Source organism: Anser cygnoides, chromosome 8 (genome assembly GCF_040182565.1).
Source record: "Anser cygnoides isolate HZ-2024a breed goose chromosome 8, Taihu_goose_T2T_genome, whole genome shotgun sequence".
Lineage (NCBI taxonomy): Eukaryota > Metazoa > Chordata > Aves > Anseriformes > Anatidae > Anser > Anser cygnoides.
In genome coordinates this window covers 31,452,779-31,469,760 of record NC_089880.1, presented here as the reverse complement: position 1 = coordinate 31,469,760, position 16,982 = coordinate 31,452,779, and the positions used below count along the sequence as shown (strand labels likewise).

Genomic DNA, 16,982 nt, shown 5'->3' with positions numbered 1-16,982 from the left:
TTTTTCTTTTAAGCCTTATACAGGAAGGGAAAAGTTAGCGTGAGACTGAGGTCGTCTTCTATAAGAAATGAAGCTCTCATGGTACATCAAAAACATGCACATCAACTCCCTTTTAAAGCCTCATTTCTGCAGATAAAATAGTGGAAAAGGAGAAAGAGTTTGGAGAACATTTCATAACTGTCACCAAGTCAAAACAACGATGTTTATGTACAGATAACAGTGCTGCACATTTCATCCACAGCTGCTGAGGAACCCTGAGATGTCAAAGTGATGATCACGTCCTGCGTTTGGGGAAAACGCAGCACAGAGAAGCAAGGCACCTTGCACAGCACTTCTGGCCCCTGGCAGAACCAAGAAAGGAGCTTTCATCTTCCCAGCCCCACACCCTGGCCTCTGAGCCTTTTCTTTACATAGAAGAGAATAATTTTTCCATTTTCTCCAGCCACGTTACTCCCTGAGATGGAGGCAGTGCTGAATGTTGTCAGCAGGCTTTACGTCAAGAGCTCTAGGAGTATGTGATCTGTGATTGTTTGCTTGGTGGAGTTTTGCCTCCAGAACTGGCCTGTGGGCAGAGCAGAAGCAGCGTACGGTGAAAAAAGATACACAGCCCGCAGGGACAGAGCTCATTTGCAGCTAGCAGCCCCCTCGGACCCGAACGGTTTTGGGCAGGATGCTGCTACTCCACCTATCCGTATTTTTCTCCTAACTGGAGCATGGCAACCCCTCAACGCTTTAACTGGCAACGGATTGTGTTTGCCAAATTTAATGCAGATTTGCTAACAATTCAGGTTAAGCTTAAATAGGTTTTCTCAGTAAATTACTTACATTTGAAATTTTCTTCACTTTTCTTTCCACTGTAGGCAAAAACATTGCAATATCATTCACATTTTAAATGTTTTCCAACTGCGTGTGAGGCTCTGTCGTAAACAATGATCCCCTTGCTGTTAGCACCCAGCAACAGCTCTACTCACAGCTCTTTTTTGACTGCCAGTTGTGTACTCCGTAGAGAAAGGGGGAACAGCTGCCAAATTGGTCTCCACTCTTAATTTACCCAGCATCATTCTTGTTTTCTATTTAGAGCCACAGCCTGGAAGCTATTAACCTCCAAGTTCTGTTACGCAATAACTTTAAATAATCCTTTGGGTTTTGCTCAGATACAACTTGGGGTGTCAGAAGCAGCAGGGCTGATGGAGGCTGCAGTCCGTTCCCGTAGGTATGACTTAGGAAATGGTACCCACCTCTTCCAGTGACTGTGAGTAAGTTAATTCACCTCTTATGACTTAGCTTCAGAGACAATGCTTTTCCTAGTAAAGCACATAATGTTTTTCTATGCATTGTCACTGGAGATTGCGGCTTTCACTTTAGTTTGAGACCTGTGAGAATTAATGAAGTTTTACTTAAAATCAATTTAGAATGGTGGACGAGGACAAAAACATGCTAGATTCAGCGCAGCACGAAGAATACCTGCCCCAAGGAGATGCTTTTGCTTGTCTTTGCTCCCGCATTTTTTCTTTTATTTCGCTAATCAATCACCAATGGCCATTATGTCAGCTCGGCTTCTTCTGGCATACATACCCTGGTATAATTATCGGTATGAATGGGTGATTGGCTGAGGAGGGGATCTGGGTGTTGTCTCTGGAGCCTGGCCTTTCTTTCCCATTGTATGCGCCTTCCTCCCTTGCCGACAGCTGATCAGACAGTGGTGTGGAATGTGCTATTTAATTTCTCTGCAATGAATCCACCAGCTCTGCCCTGTCATTGCAATTAGTCATACCCTCTCGGTGCATTATAATCCTCACATATCGCATCTCACCAAGTCGTTCCTATAGTGTTAGGAACAAAGCTCACTCACAAAAAATCGCGAAAAGAGAAGCATCCAGAGGAAGTTACTGCCGGGTGCTGTGTTTGGCGAGAATCACCACAAACAGCAATTTGATCTAACGCTAACCTATGGTTAGAAATTAAGAACGTGCTGGTGCCTTTTGTGAGTGCAGGACTGTGCCTCGCAAGGCAAGGTGAAAACCTTCCTCTGCCTGCTCTGAGATGGGCACAAGGCCTGAGCTGTCAACAGGTAGAAACAGTGCCCAGCTGCGAGAGAGGCTCCTGCACCTCGTCCCAGTCAGAGCAAGCACAGATGAATTTCACATCGCTGTATATCCAGCTATGCCTTACCACGCAGACTCGATCCACATTGCCTAACACTAAACTGAAGGCAAGAGCAGTCAAAGTCAAGGCTGACCTCGACACACAGAACCTAGCAGTTTCCTTCTCCAAAGGCTGCAGCAATAGGCATGCTCAGGGGCACTTGCTGCCCCTTGTACCTCCAGGACCACATAATTCTTCAGACCTTAGCAACATACCGAATGCTACTAGACTATTTAATCCGTGTCTGCACTAAACTTTAATACCTACTCATCTGACCACTGAAAGTGGGAAAATTGGCATCTGTTAGCTGTGGGAATGTAGATTATGGTTCATCACAGAGTTTTAGCCCAGAAAATGACAAGGGTAATACTTATCACAAACCACCACACGCAGTAATGACAGGCAGCTGTTGCGGTAATAAGAGAGCAATCAATAATTCATTTGATATTCCTTGTGCAATTAATCATGATATATTAACGTGGCTTTAATGTGGCACTAACAAGCATTTCCTGGGCTCTCCGATGTAATTTAACAATTAATGTGCCATCATTTTAAATTGCAGCTGTCCTTACTCTGCAGACACACGGAAATCATCAGAGCCACAATATCCAACAGAGACGGGATAATAGTTGGAAAGCTTTCAAAGGCTTGGGTTCTGGGAGGCTCATTTGCCCAGCTATGAGCATTTTGGTTTTGTCCCTCACCCTCCCCCAAAACTATTTAGGATTATTTCTGCCTTCATGGCAGAACAACATTGCTTGCACCCAAGGAAGTCCGATCATGTATTTGCTGATACTATTTTTTCATTAACTACAAGTGTATGTGTTCAGGTTATTTAAACCACTCAAATACATTGAGGGAATAGTATTAGTTACATCCAAGGGGTGATTAAATACAGACAAAAGCTAGATAGAGTAATTTTGAATTTGTTCTTAATTCACCCACTGAAAGGCTCCGTTTTATTCATTTACACCAAGCTCCACAGAGAAAAGCTTTTTAGCCCTCTCTGTGTTCAGAACTGCTAAACGGGCCAGATTAAAAGATCCAGAGCCATCTCTAGCAGAAGCGAAACACCTGTGGAAGGTATTGGGGCTAAAAAACAAATTCAGGATGACCGAATGGGTCATTACTAGGATGTTGTTATCATGAGAATTGGGGATGCTATTCTCAGGAAAATAAAATTAAACATAATGTCTGCCTCCCTACACATATCCCAAAACATGGGGCTGTATAAGGCCACGTGGCTTCAGCAGAGCATCCAAGAAATATCCTCTGGCTATCTCAGGGCTATTCTAAAAGTCTCCAAAATCCCTGACTGAACACTGCAGAAAAGCAGCATGCAAGGGCTTGCCACTTTATGGCAAATCTTGCAACATTTAGGGCTATTCACACCAACAGTCAGCACGATGGGGGACCTGGCCACAAGACTTTAGTTTCTTATTTTATTTTCTATTAAAAAATAAAAATAAAAAAAGGCAGCCTAACTTCAGCATAAAGCACTTTGCCTTTGGGCATCAATCTCATTAAGAATTTGTTCACACCTCTTTCTTATGCTTAGAGTCAAATGAAAGATGTGTTTGATTTAGCTGCTTCGCAAACAACTCATAAACTTCTGCCATTCTTTCCCTCCTTTTCAAGCGCTATCTTTTTGTCCTTGGATGCTCTAAATTATTAACATATTTTACAGTGTGCTCAAGATAAAAGAGATCTTTCAACTTTCATTCTCTCACCCCTTGGTTGAGCCAGTCACGTTGTTTCTCAATGGATACCTTTGATCAACCTGCTTGTTGGATGTTAAACCGCAGGACACCCCTAGTGAGAAAAGAAACCGGAGGAAGCCTTTCAGCAATCCCTTGCCATCAGAATTTTCTACTAATCTAGGGCAGCACTTTGAAGTCACCCCAGCTTACGGCTAGGCTCTGAGAGAGGTCACCCTTAATGTAAAGAAAAGCGTATTTATAAAAGGAGCACATGATTGTTACAAACATCTTACAAACCTAGAGTACATGTAGCCATGTGTATTACTTTGCCTATCAGTGGAAGTTGCTAGCAGGGGTAATAAATCGTTTATTGACTTGACCCCCAGGCTGGTGTCACTACGAACAAGGTCCTCTGTACTTCACTAACCCTTTCTGACCTATTTTTCAGCCTGTCCTTAACATGAAATGTCATTGTGATACAGCTGCACAGAGCAAGTAATATCCTCTGCATGTAACCCTGCAGCTATTCACAGGATTATTTAGGGAATGTTATTCAGAATGAGGATAGCACAGTGCTAGAAAGTACAGCAGCCAGGAGACAAAGCACCTTCAGCTCTGTGTCTCCTCCCAGCACCGTGATCTGTATCGCAGACTGAAGACAGCATACTATCTTTGCTGTATTTCTGTGCTAATTTGCAGACGTGCATTTGATGCTGTGCAACAACAGGGCCAGAAACCCCTGCAGAAATAAGACGGATTCCTGCTGTCCCACTGGCATGCCCTTCGTTGTGGCGGCCAGAAGTCGCGTGTGTGTCCCTCAGCAGTGCTTCACAGCGCTCACCAGCACCGTGCCCAGCACCCAGTCCTTCAGGGACGGTGCTTTCTGAGGGGCTGTGTGACACATGGACGTTTATCACTTGTAGGGGATGGCACCAAGTCACCCTACCTTCTACCAGCACTCCGCAGGTGAGCGCGCAAGCCGGGAGCTCCCGGAGAAAGCAGAGCGCGCACAGCAAAACGACACTGACGCACGTGGAGCCGACTCGTTTGGCACTGTGTTTTGAAGGGACTCATCCCCCTGCGGTAAGCCCCTAGGTCGCCCCCCGAAAGGCCGGGGAGAGCCGAGGGCCGCCGGGGAGCGGGGTGCCGCCGACGCGAGGCCCCGAGGCCGGCCTAGGCCCGGCGCGGCCCTGCGGTGCCACCCAGCGGAGCGGGGCTGCAGCGGCGGGGCCGGGGCCGCCCGGGATCCACCGGTACCCCGAAACAGATCCCGGGGGGGTCTGCGGATCAATTAGTTTTACTTCGTGCCTTTGGTAAATGGCGAGCGAACAGCCTCCTCCCTTAGGGGAACCGCCGCGAGCGCCGCGCCGCTTTTCCTCGCAGCAGACGCACGCAGGTTGAAGAGGCAAAGGTCACAGATAAGAGCCCATAAAGAAGTGTGAAATTTAAAGGACTGCAGTTCAGTGTCCCATTACCCTGCACACAGGAAAATCTGGAGCTGGATTTTCATCAGAAAAGCTGTGAGGCATTTGTAGCTGCAGATAATTTTCCACACATGGTCAATAGGATTAAGTGATGTCATCCGCGTCCATGGGCTGAAGTACAAGCTGCAGTTTCAGTCAGATACGCCTTGAATTCCCAGCTGTGAACAGTTTCTAGAAAGGCACCAAAGGTACAGCACGGTGCCCTTCCACGCCTTCAGACGCCTGTATGACAGAGCTAATGCCTATCCAGACCTATTGCATGTTCAGTGCCTGCTACCGTGAATGCCATTTTTAGGTCAAGAAGGATTATTTTTCCAGAAGTACAGGTATAGGTCTCTACAGGATGCAGCTTTGTCCCTTGTTTACCAAACCTTGTTACCTTGTTTAGTTATTTTCCTTGCCCAAACTAAGCAGATGTCACAAATCAGAGGCTGGGATGCACACAAGGTATCATAATGCCTCATATTGCAAGCCCAGTGTGAGAATTTTTTTTAGCAAAGTGAATTTATTGATAAGCTCCAAGTGTCCTGCTTTGCTTGAGAAATACCGCAATCTTTTCAGAGCATGGAAAGCATGCTGCGAACATTCGAGCACATCAAAGAAACAAACTCTATACCTTTACTGCCCTCACAGACAGGAGAGGTCAAATGAGAAAGAAGTCTTAGGAAGGTGAAAAGACTTGATCACGGTCACATCGTAGCAGCACAGCTGTGGAGAGATGACAGGTTATCTACTCTTCAGTCCTGTGCTCTCTTCGTAAAGACTGCAGTGCCTACAGGCATGGCTGTATATAGATATAATACAGTTTTCGATGTTTTTATTCTTTCAGGACCATCCTCCTAGTCATAAAAATCCCAAGATGACTGTTAGTGAGAAGAAATGTCATGTGTGTTACACACACAGAGCCCTGGCCGTGGAATAGGATTGTTTTATGATAGCTGCCCCGCTTGCCTGCTGTGTCAGCTTGGGAACAGGTTTCAGAGGTCTGACATTCATATCTTTTTATCTCTATACATTCTGCTAGGAAGTATTTTTGAAGTTTAATTACACAACCAACATTTCTAATGGATTCCTACACCATAGTACTCTTGTCTGTCATCATTATGCTCCAGTCCTGAGGTTTATTTTTTCCCTGGGACAAAGTGTACAAGTATTAAAGCACACTTACATCTCTCATTAGGCAGTGTACAGACATGTGAAGAAGCCAGTGCCCTGAAGACTGTAAAAGTGTTTCTTTTGTAATCTCAGAGATCTTCTGTGAATGTGATCCTGTGGACTTGGTAACAACATGGCTCTGGCTTACTTAATGAGTGTACCAGGCTGCCTCTTGAAACCTGAGCTTGGATCCAAGCTGTAGGAATCTCTACTGTCCTGTCTACCTACATGTCATTTGCCCTTTCTATAGGTCTAAACACAGCTGTGTTAATTCCTTAGTGATGGCTACAGCTGATAAGCCTGGCAGAGATAAGAGATGAGTACAGTTCTTTCAGAAAAACGACAATAGGCCACATTCACACATTTCATATACAGTACACAGACCAAAAGAACACAAGATCTAATTTAACGCTGGAGTGCAAAAATAACATTATTGGTTTTTCAGTTCCGAATACGTAGTCTGATTCTGAAACAAGCAACAACATCTTCTCGCTCAACAGATATTTTGTTCTGTGCATTCAGAACTAGATGTTTCTTCATAGGATTGCCTACATCTGTCAGTGCTGTAGTACCAGCAGAGGTTACAATACCTAAAGACACCAAGCTATTTAGGTAATAAGATTCAAAAAATTACAGCAACAGACCACCAAGGACTAGGGGAGGGCATAAATCCTGATAAAACGCCAGGCCTGCATGTGCAGAACAGATCCTTATTCCATCCCTACTCAATCTCTAACCGAAGCACCATGCTGGAAAGCAAATAAATAAACAAAACAAGCAGTGAACTGAAGATTTGCCTGGTAGGAATTGTAAGAAAAAAATCATGAGATATTTAAAAATAATAAAGGACTTACCTGTACATGCAGCCTCTCTGATTTAATCACTTAATCTTTTGTTAGACAGAGAGTTAGTCCAAGCTACTAGATTATCCCGTTCCCTCTCCCATCGTTCTTCTTGCTTGTCATGACCATCTTCATCAGCTGTTTGTCTTTCTGACAGGAGGTGAGGCGCATCTGTGGTTTGAAACAAGAAAGATTAATAATGACTGAAGGAAATGAAGGGCAGCAGGATGAATAGAAAGGATGCTTCTAAAGCAAGCCAAAACATATTTTTTATTTTAAATGCAGACCCGGATTTGTCATAATACATGAACTGCATCTGCTGGAAATACACAAGGAACAAGCTGATTCACATGCACTATAAATAGAGAAGTATTTGTATAACAAGTTGCAGGATAATGTAATAAACTACATTTTTTCATCTGTCTGACAGTTCTGAAATCTGACCACTAATCCATTTAAACTCAAACTTCATTTGTTCTTCCAAACTATTTTGGACAACTGCTTTTCAATCTGTCAAAAATAAAGTTTCTTTCTATCTGAGGCTCTGCCTATGACAATGTTCTGTTCTGAATGAGTGAAATATCCTTTCTACCGCTCCCAGCATTATCAATATTAACGATTCTGTCAGCAGGATTCCTATTTACTCTTTTATGGCTCTAGGACTCTGCTGTGTTAACAGTATTATAATTTGTTTTTGTCAGTTAAGTAAGCCCATATGCCTCTAATACAAACAAGGAACAGATTTATTGAGAAAATGGTGCTATTTTTAAACATTTTTCTGACTAATTTGCAGCCAGTTAGTGATGTCATCTACTCTGAATGCTAAAAAATCACAATGCTCCAAACCACTAAACTCTTGCTTTGTATACTATTCTGAAAAAAAAAAAAAAAAAAAAAGGAGCTTAGCAAATGTATTTTTCACACACAAAACATGTGGTAAAATGTTTCAGGTTGTGAAGAATGGCCCATATTCCCATGAAGTACATGTAAGGATTTTCCTTCTGAGGTACTGACAAAAACATCGGTTTCAATGTGTCACCTATTTTCTTTCCAAGCTCAGGCCTGTTAATGAAAACAGTTAGGCTTATAAGGGAAAAAGCAATTATAAGACAGTGTAATCAAGCTGCAGAGTTCACTGCTCAGTCATGTGTTCTCAATAAACAGCTTCCCCTGCCTGCTGTACTGTCAGCCCCAAGTCCTGCCCCTCTCTTACTGAGTATGGAGGGTTCAAGCTGCACTGACTGTGGTGCAGGATTTTACAGAAATATATATATATATATATATATTTTTTTTTTTTGGTCTCTGCAGTCAGAATTTTGCCATTTCAGTAGATCTCCATGTGGATGCAGCTCCTCGCAGCTAAAGCCAGGAGGGCGCTGGTTGATTTAGATTTAGAGATAGAGAATTTAGAGATTGAGGCATCCGAAACAAACAGATTTAATGCAGTACTATTCAGGCTTCTGATGATCTTAGCAATCTGAGTAAGCATTATTTTTGAAAAATATATGGGGTCAACACAAATTATATCAAAAATCCTATGCAGACTGTCAGCAGACTGATAAATTTTGGAGAGCCATTAACAGTGCTCCCACAAAGTAATAAATATTTAAAACCAATGTGCAACAGCTGTACTTCAACAGCACCTCTTCCTAACTACTTTGCATCTGTTCTTTTTTTCTCTCTTGGAAAATGAAAAAATAATAGTAAATAAAACCTTATGCTAATAAAAGCATGTAACCCACCTCCTGACTTCAGATATGTAGAACCCAGCTCTTCTTTCATTTGTATTACTTCTATTTCGGTAAATCTTCTACAGATTTTAGTTAAGTCGATCCTGATTTCCTTCAGTTGGTAGGGAAAAACCCAACCTACAAACTCTGGTAAAAATATGATCTGTTGCTTGGCTTAGGGCAGGCTTCTAGTCAACTCTCACTGAAGAAAAGTTCATCTATTTACAATTGTCAATATGTAAAAAAAAAAATAATAAAATTACCTGTGACCGTTACTAATATGCTGGGGATCTTCACATGTACTTATAGTGACATTGATTTTCTTCCATAAAGTTTTGTTCTGTCCATAATTTCCAACGTGATTTTTTTCCCTTGATGGAAGCACAGTTAAATCCACAAATGGCAACATTAAAACACTTCATTCAAGACTCCCGATATCATTAAATTACAATGAAGTTGTGGCAGATTCACACTGGGGAAAGAAAGAGTGGAAAATGTCATGTATATTCGTAGGAAAGATTAATTTATGTGGTACAGACTCTACCTGATGATGGGTGATTTGCTGGCTCTATTTTGCTCATTCCAAGCACTCCTCTAGCGGTTTGTTTCCTTCACTTTCTGATGAGTTGAGAGATGATAGCATTGCATCTGTAAGCAAAAATATGTCTTGATGGGCAAAATCAATTTAGCATACACTTGCTTAAGACAATTTTATATAAAAGATCTTCAAAGCAGTGCTTACAAAATGCATTTGGAGGCAGAGCTGAGTGGGAGTTGTCGGAAGGAATGTGTCGGGTTTTCGGATCGCTCTTTGTTCGTGAACCAAACTTGAGGGGACACGCACGTGCACTTGTTTTGACCAGGATGTCATTCCTGTTGACATCTCTGTATCTTGATGTGTCTAAACTCAGAAAAAAAACTCCTTCCTCTTCTGTGCTCGGCTTTATCCCCTCTCTTTGGTCCTGGAGATCAAAGTTCATGCTCGAGTCAAAGCAGAGAATTAGACTATCACATCCCATATCCTGGGCCAGCAATGCAGCACAAATACAGGTCTCTTACTCTGACCTCCTCCTAAGAACATTTTTTAAATGAGAAACCTCTGGAAGATGCAAAAGCCACCTGACTGAGCAGCTGCAGCAAATAAAGGGCTGAAAACGACACAGGCCTTAGAGGCTTTATCCTGTGAAGTGCTGAGAACTTTGACCCAGCCCCAGAGCAGCACTAATTGCACAGCAAACTCTGCAAGTACTGTTAAGGCACTCTGAAGTTAAGAGGTTGGAGACAATTACCTAGTTGTCCATTTTGTAGATAATTATTCAGTAAGGACTTTGCTGGTTCATGAACTGTTGAACGCCTTTCAGGACCGAGTCTAAAAAAAATACAAAATTGGTTGAAATTACTTACATGCTGTAAAAGAAGAGAAATGTTAAAAGGGTACCAAGAGAACAAACAAACAACAAACAAACAAAACAAAACAAAAAACAACACAAGAAATGTAACCTAGTATTAAAAAAAAAAAAAAAAGTGATATGAGCATTTGTACATGCAGCTTTGTTTCTGTCACATGAAATGGTCCTTGGACTTGCCACATCCATCCCAGTTTTAGCAAACAAAACAATCTCTTTTTCTATTTTAAATCTGACAAACAAAAAGCACAAGTCTGAAAGGCAGTGGTGTACTAGGGATGAAACAGAACAAAAGAGGGATTAAATACAATTCTTAAAAATTGCTCATGTCCTCCACTTTCACTCCCTTGAGTAAAGTATTACTCTTTAGTTTGACTTCTCAACACTTCTCCCATGCTGGGTCAAAATATAACTGGGACTGGTAGAGAGAACTGTTGTACAGAAAAAAATCAGAGAATAATATCCTTTAGAACACAGGCCAGCCCATTATCTTGCCTAATACCTGTCACTCTGCCTTGGCTTTCAGAGGTTATTTATTATGTTCGCACTTCCTGGAACATTCATGAATTATTTGTAATGGGGGAAAACGGTTCCTAAATACACTGCTGTTGCTCAGATGTTTGATTTCTCTCTCATGAAACAAAACTGAGTACTCATCAAAACAGAGCATCTGGTTGCATCTCGTGGCGTTCTCTTTCCAGCCACGAGATGGCAAACTAGCTTTTAGCATGCAGTTAAACCCCAGCACCTCTGCGTTCAGGTATCTTGGCAAAACGCACGCACAAAGGCTGCCTGTATGCTCTTTGCTATCTTATCTTAGCAGCAGTGGTTTTTAGAGAGCAGAGCGAATGCCTGCTATAGCACAGAGGGAGAAAAGGAAAGAGATCTAAAAGAGCTAAGTACGTCTCTGCTGCGCATGTTTTTGTTTTACAGGTTTTGTAGGTACTCACGAGAAAGGGCACGCAAATGCTGGTGCTGGTTGAAGGCCAAGCTGCTGCAGAAATATTTCAGTTGGCTGTAACCTGTCTTGTAGCACTGCCTCAGACCCCTGCAGATTAGCATGTCTGGCCACATGAGTATTCACCTAGCTTCTCAGAGGGCTTTTTCAAGCTGTACTGAAGCTCTCGATATGATAGCCATACCTATGAAGGTATTTATTCTATCTTACTCTCAGCTGACACAGATGACGGTCAGTGCAGCAGAAGCAGTCCTCTCTGCTTGTTCAACTCCCTGAAAACATGTTTTCAGTTTTATTCTTTTATCCCTGCACAGTAAGCACCACTTCTTCCTCTCACCATCTCCACTGTGATTGCTGAAGTGCTGCGTTGCCATCCACTCTGCTTCTTGCCCCACAAGTCTCAAAGCTCACCAAATCGTAATCACGTTTTTATACCTTGCAACTCCACATTTGCTTGTGTTTCACCATCATTTTTAACACTGCTCAGTTCTTCCTAAGGATGATGTGCAACAAGCTGCTCATTACAGCAGGACAAATCAGTAGTCCCTGAAGGCTTACACTGATTTAATGAAGTCGGAATTGACTCAGTGCCACTGCAATTAGCGAACATGTAAAAACTCAACAGGGGCAAACTGCTCACAGTAATGTGAACAGCATATTACAGAAAAACAAGCTATATTTCAAATCTCTTTTATAGAAGTAATTGAATTTAGAGATCCAATTTTATGAAGAAAACATATTTAAGTCGAACATTTGCCTTATTATATAACTGAAATTAAGATTTCTTCTGCTGCACTTATGTCAGCAAATTTTTGGCCTCTTTCCTCTCTAATCCCATGCCAGGAGTTAAGACCAGACTGCAAGCTTTTAAAAAACAAGCATGTTTTGTGAGCTGTTTGCAATTGAGGGAAAAAAACCCCAAACACAAAGTGAGACACCCTGTGTTTGAACCTGCAGCTTAACGCTTGGACCTGCCTTTGATCAATCAGACCCAGCAGTTCAAAGGCAAGCAGAAATCTGTTAAAAACATATTATCTGTTGCCACCAGGTGGCACCGAGCTGTGCTTCTTCCACATGACCAAGCGTCCTGTCCCCATCTCCCCGAAGCTGAAAAGTTCACCCTCGCAATTTCCTCTCCAGTTCTTACGGATTTAATGGGGGGAAAAAAATCACTCCAGCTGAAGACACCACCCTAAAACAAGTCCAGGTTGCCGGAGCTGTACGCGCAAAAAGGGACGTTTGGAGCATTTTCTAGAGTCCCGTAGGACGGTGTGCAACTGCATAATGAAACAATTATCAAACATATAAAACAAAGGAGTTCTGTTAAAGGAAATAAAAACAAGGAAACTATGTCAAAGGAAAATTAACCCTACATTCTAGGTGCTTCTTGTGAAAGAAAAAGTCATCTTCATTTGAATCCAGGACTTGCTGTCCTTCAAATTCAATGAAGCAGCCCTTATCTTTCTAATTGATGTTGAAAACAAATGGAATTCAAAGGGAGAAGGGATTTTGTTGAACTGTTATAGAGTTACCACATAAGAAATAATAAGAAAGAAAACTCTAGTTACCAGTGTGAGACAAGGCAGCATCCTGGCTTTGAGATTTCCCTACATTTTTTCCACAAACTGACTCACAGAAGAATTCAAGAATTTAAGAAACTTGCTCACATGTTCAGTGAAACTGAAGCATGTAATTTGACAGTTACAACAAGGAATTATTTCCACAGTCAGAGCTGTGTTTGGTACGGAGAGCCCCAGCGAAGCTGCCGGATGGACAAGTGGCCTCCAGGCTACCCCATGTCCTCCCTCCCAGCCTGCCCCCAGCAGATGCACCTCACAGAGGAACACTGGACTTACGGGGGGGCTTTTAAGAAAAGATGAGGGCTGCTACAACTTAAGGATTCACGGGAACAAACATCCAGAATCTGAAAATACCATGATACCCGAACATTGCCACTGCACTTACAAAGACCACCAGGTGTAAATGTTCAGCAATGTAAACTTCTGCATACTCTTCCCAGTCTTCTGTTCTTTTCACACTTCTTGCCTTCTAGCCATAGGAGTTCCCCACAAATTCCGTGTCTTCAGAAACTAAAATGGCATAAATACAGAAAATTACATTTAGATGGAATTATAGACCAACCATTAAATTCTCCAAAACCATTCACTGCGTAAGTTCTGCTGGTATTTGCAGTGCTGATAATAAAATACCATTTTTATTATACTTTGCTACACATATTTAATTTTATTATAAGTCACTATGAATTTTCCTATGAATTTCAACAAGGACCTAACCGATTTACTGCTCAGCACTGTAATTAAATATATTCCCCACGCTGTACATCTGATCTCACATCCACGGGTGGCAAATTCAAAGGAGCTCTATGGCAATCACCCTGGTGCCTTCTAGACATCACCCTAACACTTCCTAGTGTAATTTAGAAATAAATTTGTCCACTTACACTTAAGGATGTGGCAACCCAGCACACACAGAGTTGAACCAGTCAGTCTCCTCTGCCTGTGAGTGGATTGTTTGGGCTGTCAAAAATTATTCAGAGATACTTGTACTTGCTCTGCGTAGACCAGAGCAGTCTGCGCTCCATGTAAATGCAGCTCTGCTACATCTAAAGCCACCGGAGGATGAGAGGAAGGGCAGGCAGCAGCCTTTGTGAAAAGCTGTGTCCCCACCTCAAGCTCTGCCGGACCCCAGGGAGTTCAGACACTCTCCAGAGGCCTCAGACGAACAGACCTCTTCAAAGACAATGTGGACACCATGTAAGTGTGTGTGAGGGAAGGAAAGGGATGAATGATCTAGTCCCCTTAGCCTCCACTGTGATTCCTCCTGGATATGCTGCTTCTGAACCCCAGCTGCTTCCACTGGTGGGATTGCCTCAACCCAGACACACTGGGGACTTTGGTGCCAGAGGCAGCTTTATTAGCAGCTACCTGGGTCGAACAGGTGGGTGCTGCTTGAGGTTTTGCCTTTAGTTGTGTGGCTTCCTCACCCTCCATGACGCCCAGTCTCCCAAGTAACAGAGAACTGGTCAGATTTGACCTCCCAGGACAGTACAGAGTTAGCACTGAATTGCTTGGCAGAAGGAAAACCCCAAATGGGGATTGCCTGCTATTTGTTTTCCATACAGTACTACAAATAATAATGAAACCCTCATGCCGCAGACCCAGATTAATAATAAGCCCATAAAAAAGCTTCGTAAATCATTACTAATTACCTGGTTTGGTTAGTAACTTAGGTACAGCAAAATCCTACAGAAGAATGCTGGTCTTTGCGAAGACCACAGCTGACATACATACACACATTTCTCCTCAGCTCTCGATGCTTTAATATTTGTGATCAATGTCTCCTCAACATGATGGTGTCCAGTTCAAACTCAGACTCCCAAGGCTGTCCTGGGCTTGCACGCAGCCAGCGCGTTGCTCGATTCTGAATCACATAACTAAGGCCTGAGTCCTAGCAGGTGCAAACTGACACGGGGTCCTGACACACGTGGGTTCACGTCAACACATAATCTTGACTGCAAATTTTGGACACAGGTTTGCAAAAACAACCCGGGTACAGTCAGAATTGACACACAAAGATAAATCTGACATGAAGACAGCATCAAGTCCATTATGTTCAGTTTCTTAAAACAGGCATATCAACTTACATGAAAGTTCAAAACGCTCTCTTGCTTTTGATGTAGCTATTCTAGACCACGTCCTGTGGTAATCTTCACATGAAATGCTTCTAATCCCTCTGAAAACTTAAATACAGAACAAGGGAAGAGTTACTGAGAATTACAGAATTGTAACACAGTCTCAGGTATAACTTTCACAAAAGAACTTACTCAATAAGATCATTTAAAACTCCTACAGTACTTATGGGTGACAATGACAGAAAGAAGTAGGTGCACAAAGCTCCAACGAGTGCAAGAGGAATGACTTTCACAAGAAAGTGGTATGTCTGCTCATTACTGCTGCTAAAAGCAAAGATTCTTTTAACATTCTGTCCTCTCCTTCTATGCCAAGGCAAATAAAATGTTGCTTAAAATTGTTTAAAAAGCAAATCTTATGAAGCGAAGAAATATTTTTGCCATTAGGTAGAGTTTTGTAAAATCTACTTGGCATTTTTGCATGGGCTTTCTCTCTTAGTTTCAAGGTTGCTACACAAACACTGAAAATTAGTGAAGCAAAGTGTCTATTTAACTATGATTCCTTCATGGCTCTTCACGTTGCTGGGTGGGCTATTCGCACTGCAGGCCCTGTTCCTGCCTTGGTTAGACTATCCCTACTTCATCTTCTTCTAACCCAAGTGAGAGAAGCTGCAACCTACTTAAGGTAAGGCCAAACAGGAACCTTCGGTTTCCTGGCAGCTTCAGACAGTCCGAGCCGGTGCTGCCGTGACCCCACCTTCTGCTGTGCTTATGTCCGTGCATTCCTGTCCCTCCCCAGGGCTCATCTGATCCTGCTGTGAACTGAGAGGGAAACCATCATAAACTAAGGGAAAATAAAACACAAAAAAGGATCCTTTTTCTCCCGGTTCGGCTTTCTGAGCTGGGACCCTGCGGGGTCAGGCAGGCCCCAGGGCTGCGGGTCAGGGAGGGGGCAGGACCACAGCCATTTTAGAGAGGGCAAGAGTCCCATGGAGCGTCATCCTTAAAACAGAAAGCCTTGGGGTCCGCTAGAAGCTGAGCTGATCTAACAGCCCAGGATGAGCCTCTTCCTTTGTTGGGCTGAGGTTCGGGCCAGGGCAGCAAGCAGGCTGGGGTGGTGGGAGGGAGGCTGGTTGAAGGCCCAGTCACCATAAAACTAAGAGCTGCCAAGAACATCGAAAGCCAGCACCGATCACTTCACTGAACCCCATCTTAGGGCACTTCTTTTGAAACAATTCAGAATGCTGAAGGTTATTTGGCAAGATATTTTAATGGGAAGGAGGAAAATCAAAAATTGCATCCCCTTCACTGGCCTCCACCAAAAACCTGGCAAACTTGCCCCAGACTCTTGTCTACTCCCAGCTAGCCAGCTTTGTCTGACTTGGCGCCCTCCTAAAGCTCTGCATTATCTCATTCTTATTGCTCCTGCTTCTATAAAAATAGTTGACTGGGGGGGCAGACTAAATTGTAAACAAAACATACTGGACCAATGTAATTTTATACATAACAAAACATTGAGTCACCCACTGTCTGAACTGTGAAATCCCCTGTGATCCCGCTACTGTCTATTATTTTTCAGGAAGTACCAATGAAAGTGAGAGGAAGACACCAGTTATGAAAAAACATGGAGCCTTGCGCTCAGTGATCAACATTATTTTTGTCTCTTTGATATCCTTCCAACCTCCCTTGCCATGGTACTCCTGTAAAATGTCAAAAACTGCTTGCCAGAGGCCTTTTGCTTTTAGCAATATTCAAAGCTGTGCCCATAAAAGGAAACAATTCCATTACAGATTTCAATTTCCTTCCATTCCACACTTGGAATTTGTGATGAAACCAGGGGAAGTTGTACCTGAGCATTGAAGGCACAGCTAGATCAACTGTACTGTGCAGACAAACCAGCTATTTATTTGGGG

General features: G+C 42.8%; 1 long non-coding RNA gene across 4 annotated transcripts in view; it reads right to left on the bottom strand.

Annotated features, from left to right (window-relative positions):
• Positions 1 to 16,982, bottom strand: part of LOC106033101 (uncharacterized) — a 50,163-nt gene that overhangs the window by 28,746 nt on the left and 4,435 nt on the right. For all 4 annotated transcript variants that reach the window (XR_010833110.1, XR_010833108.1, XR_010833111.1 and 1 more), the window contains exons 4-9: positions 15,085 to 15,180; positions 13,386 to 13,510; positions 9,799 to 10,425; positions 9,601 to 9,704; positions 9,320 to 9,528; positions 7,339 to 7,497 (exon numbers count right to left, since the gene is read on the bottom strand). This is a non-coding gene — a long non-coding RNA (uncharacterized lncRNA). The remainder of the gene's footprint in view (positions 1 to 7,338; positions 7,498 to 9,319; positions 9,529 to 9,600; positions 9,705 to 9,798; positions 10,426 to 13,385; positions 13,511 to 15,084; positions 15,181 to 16,982) is intronic.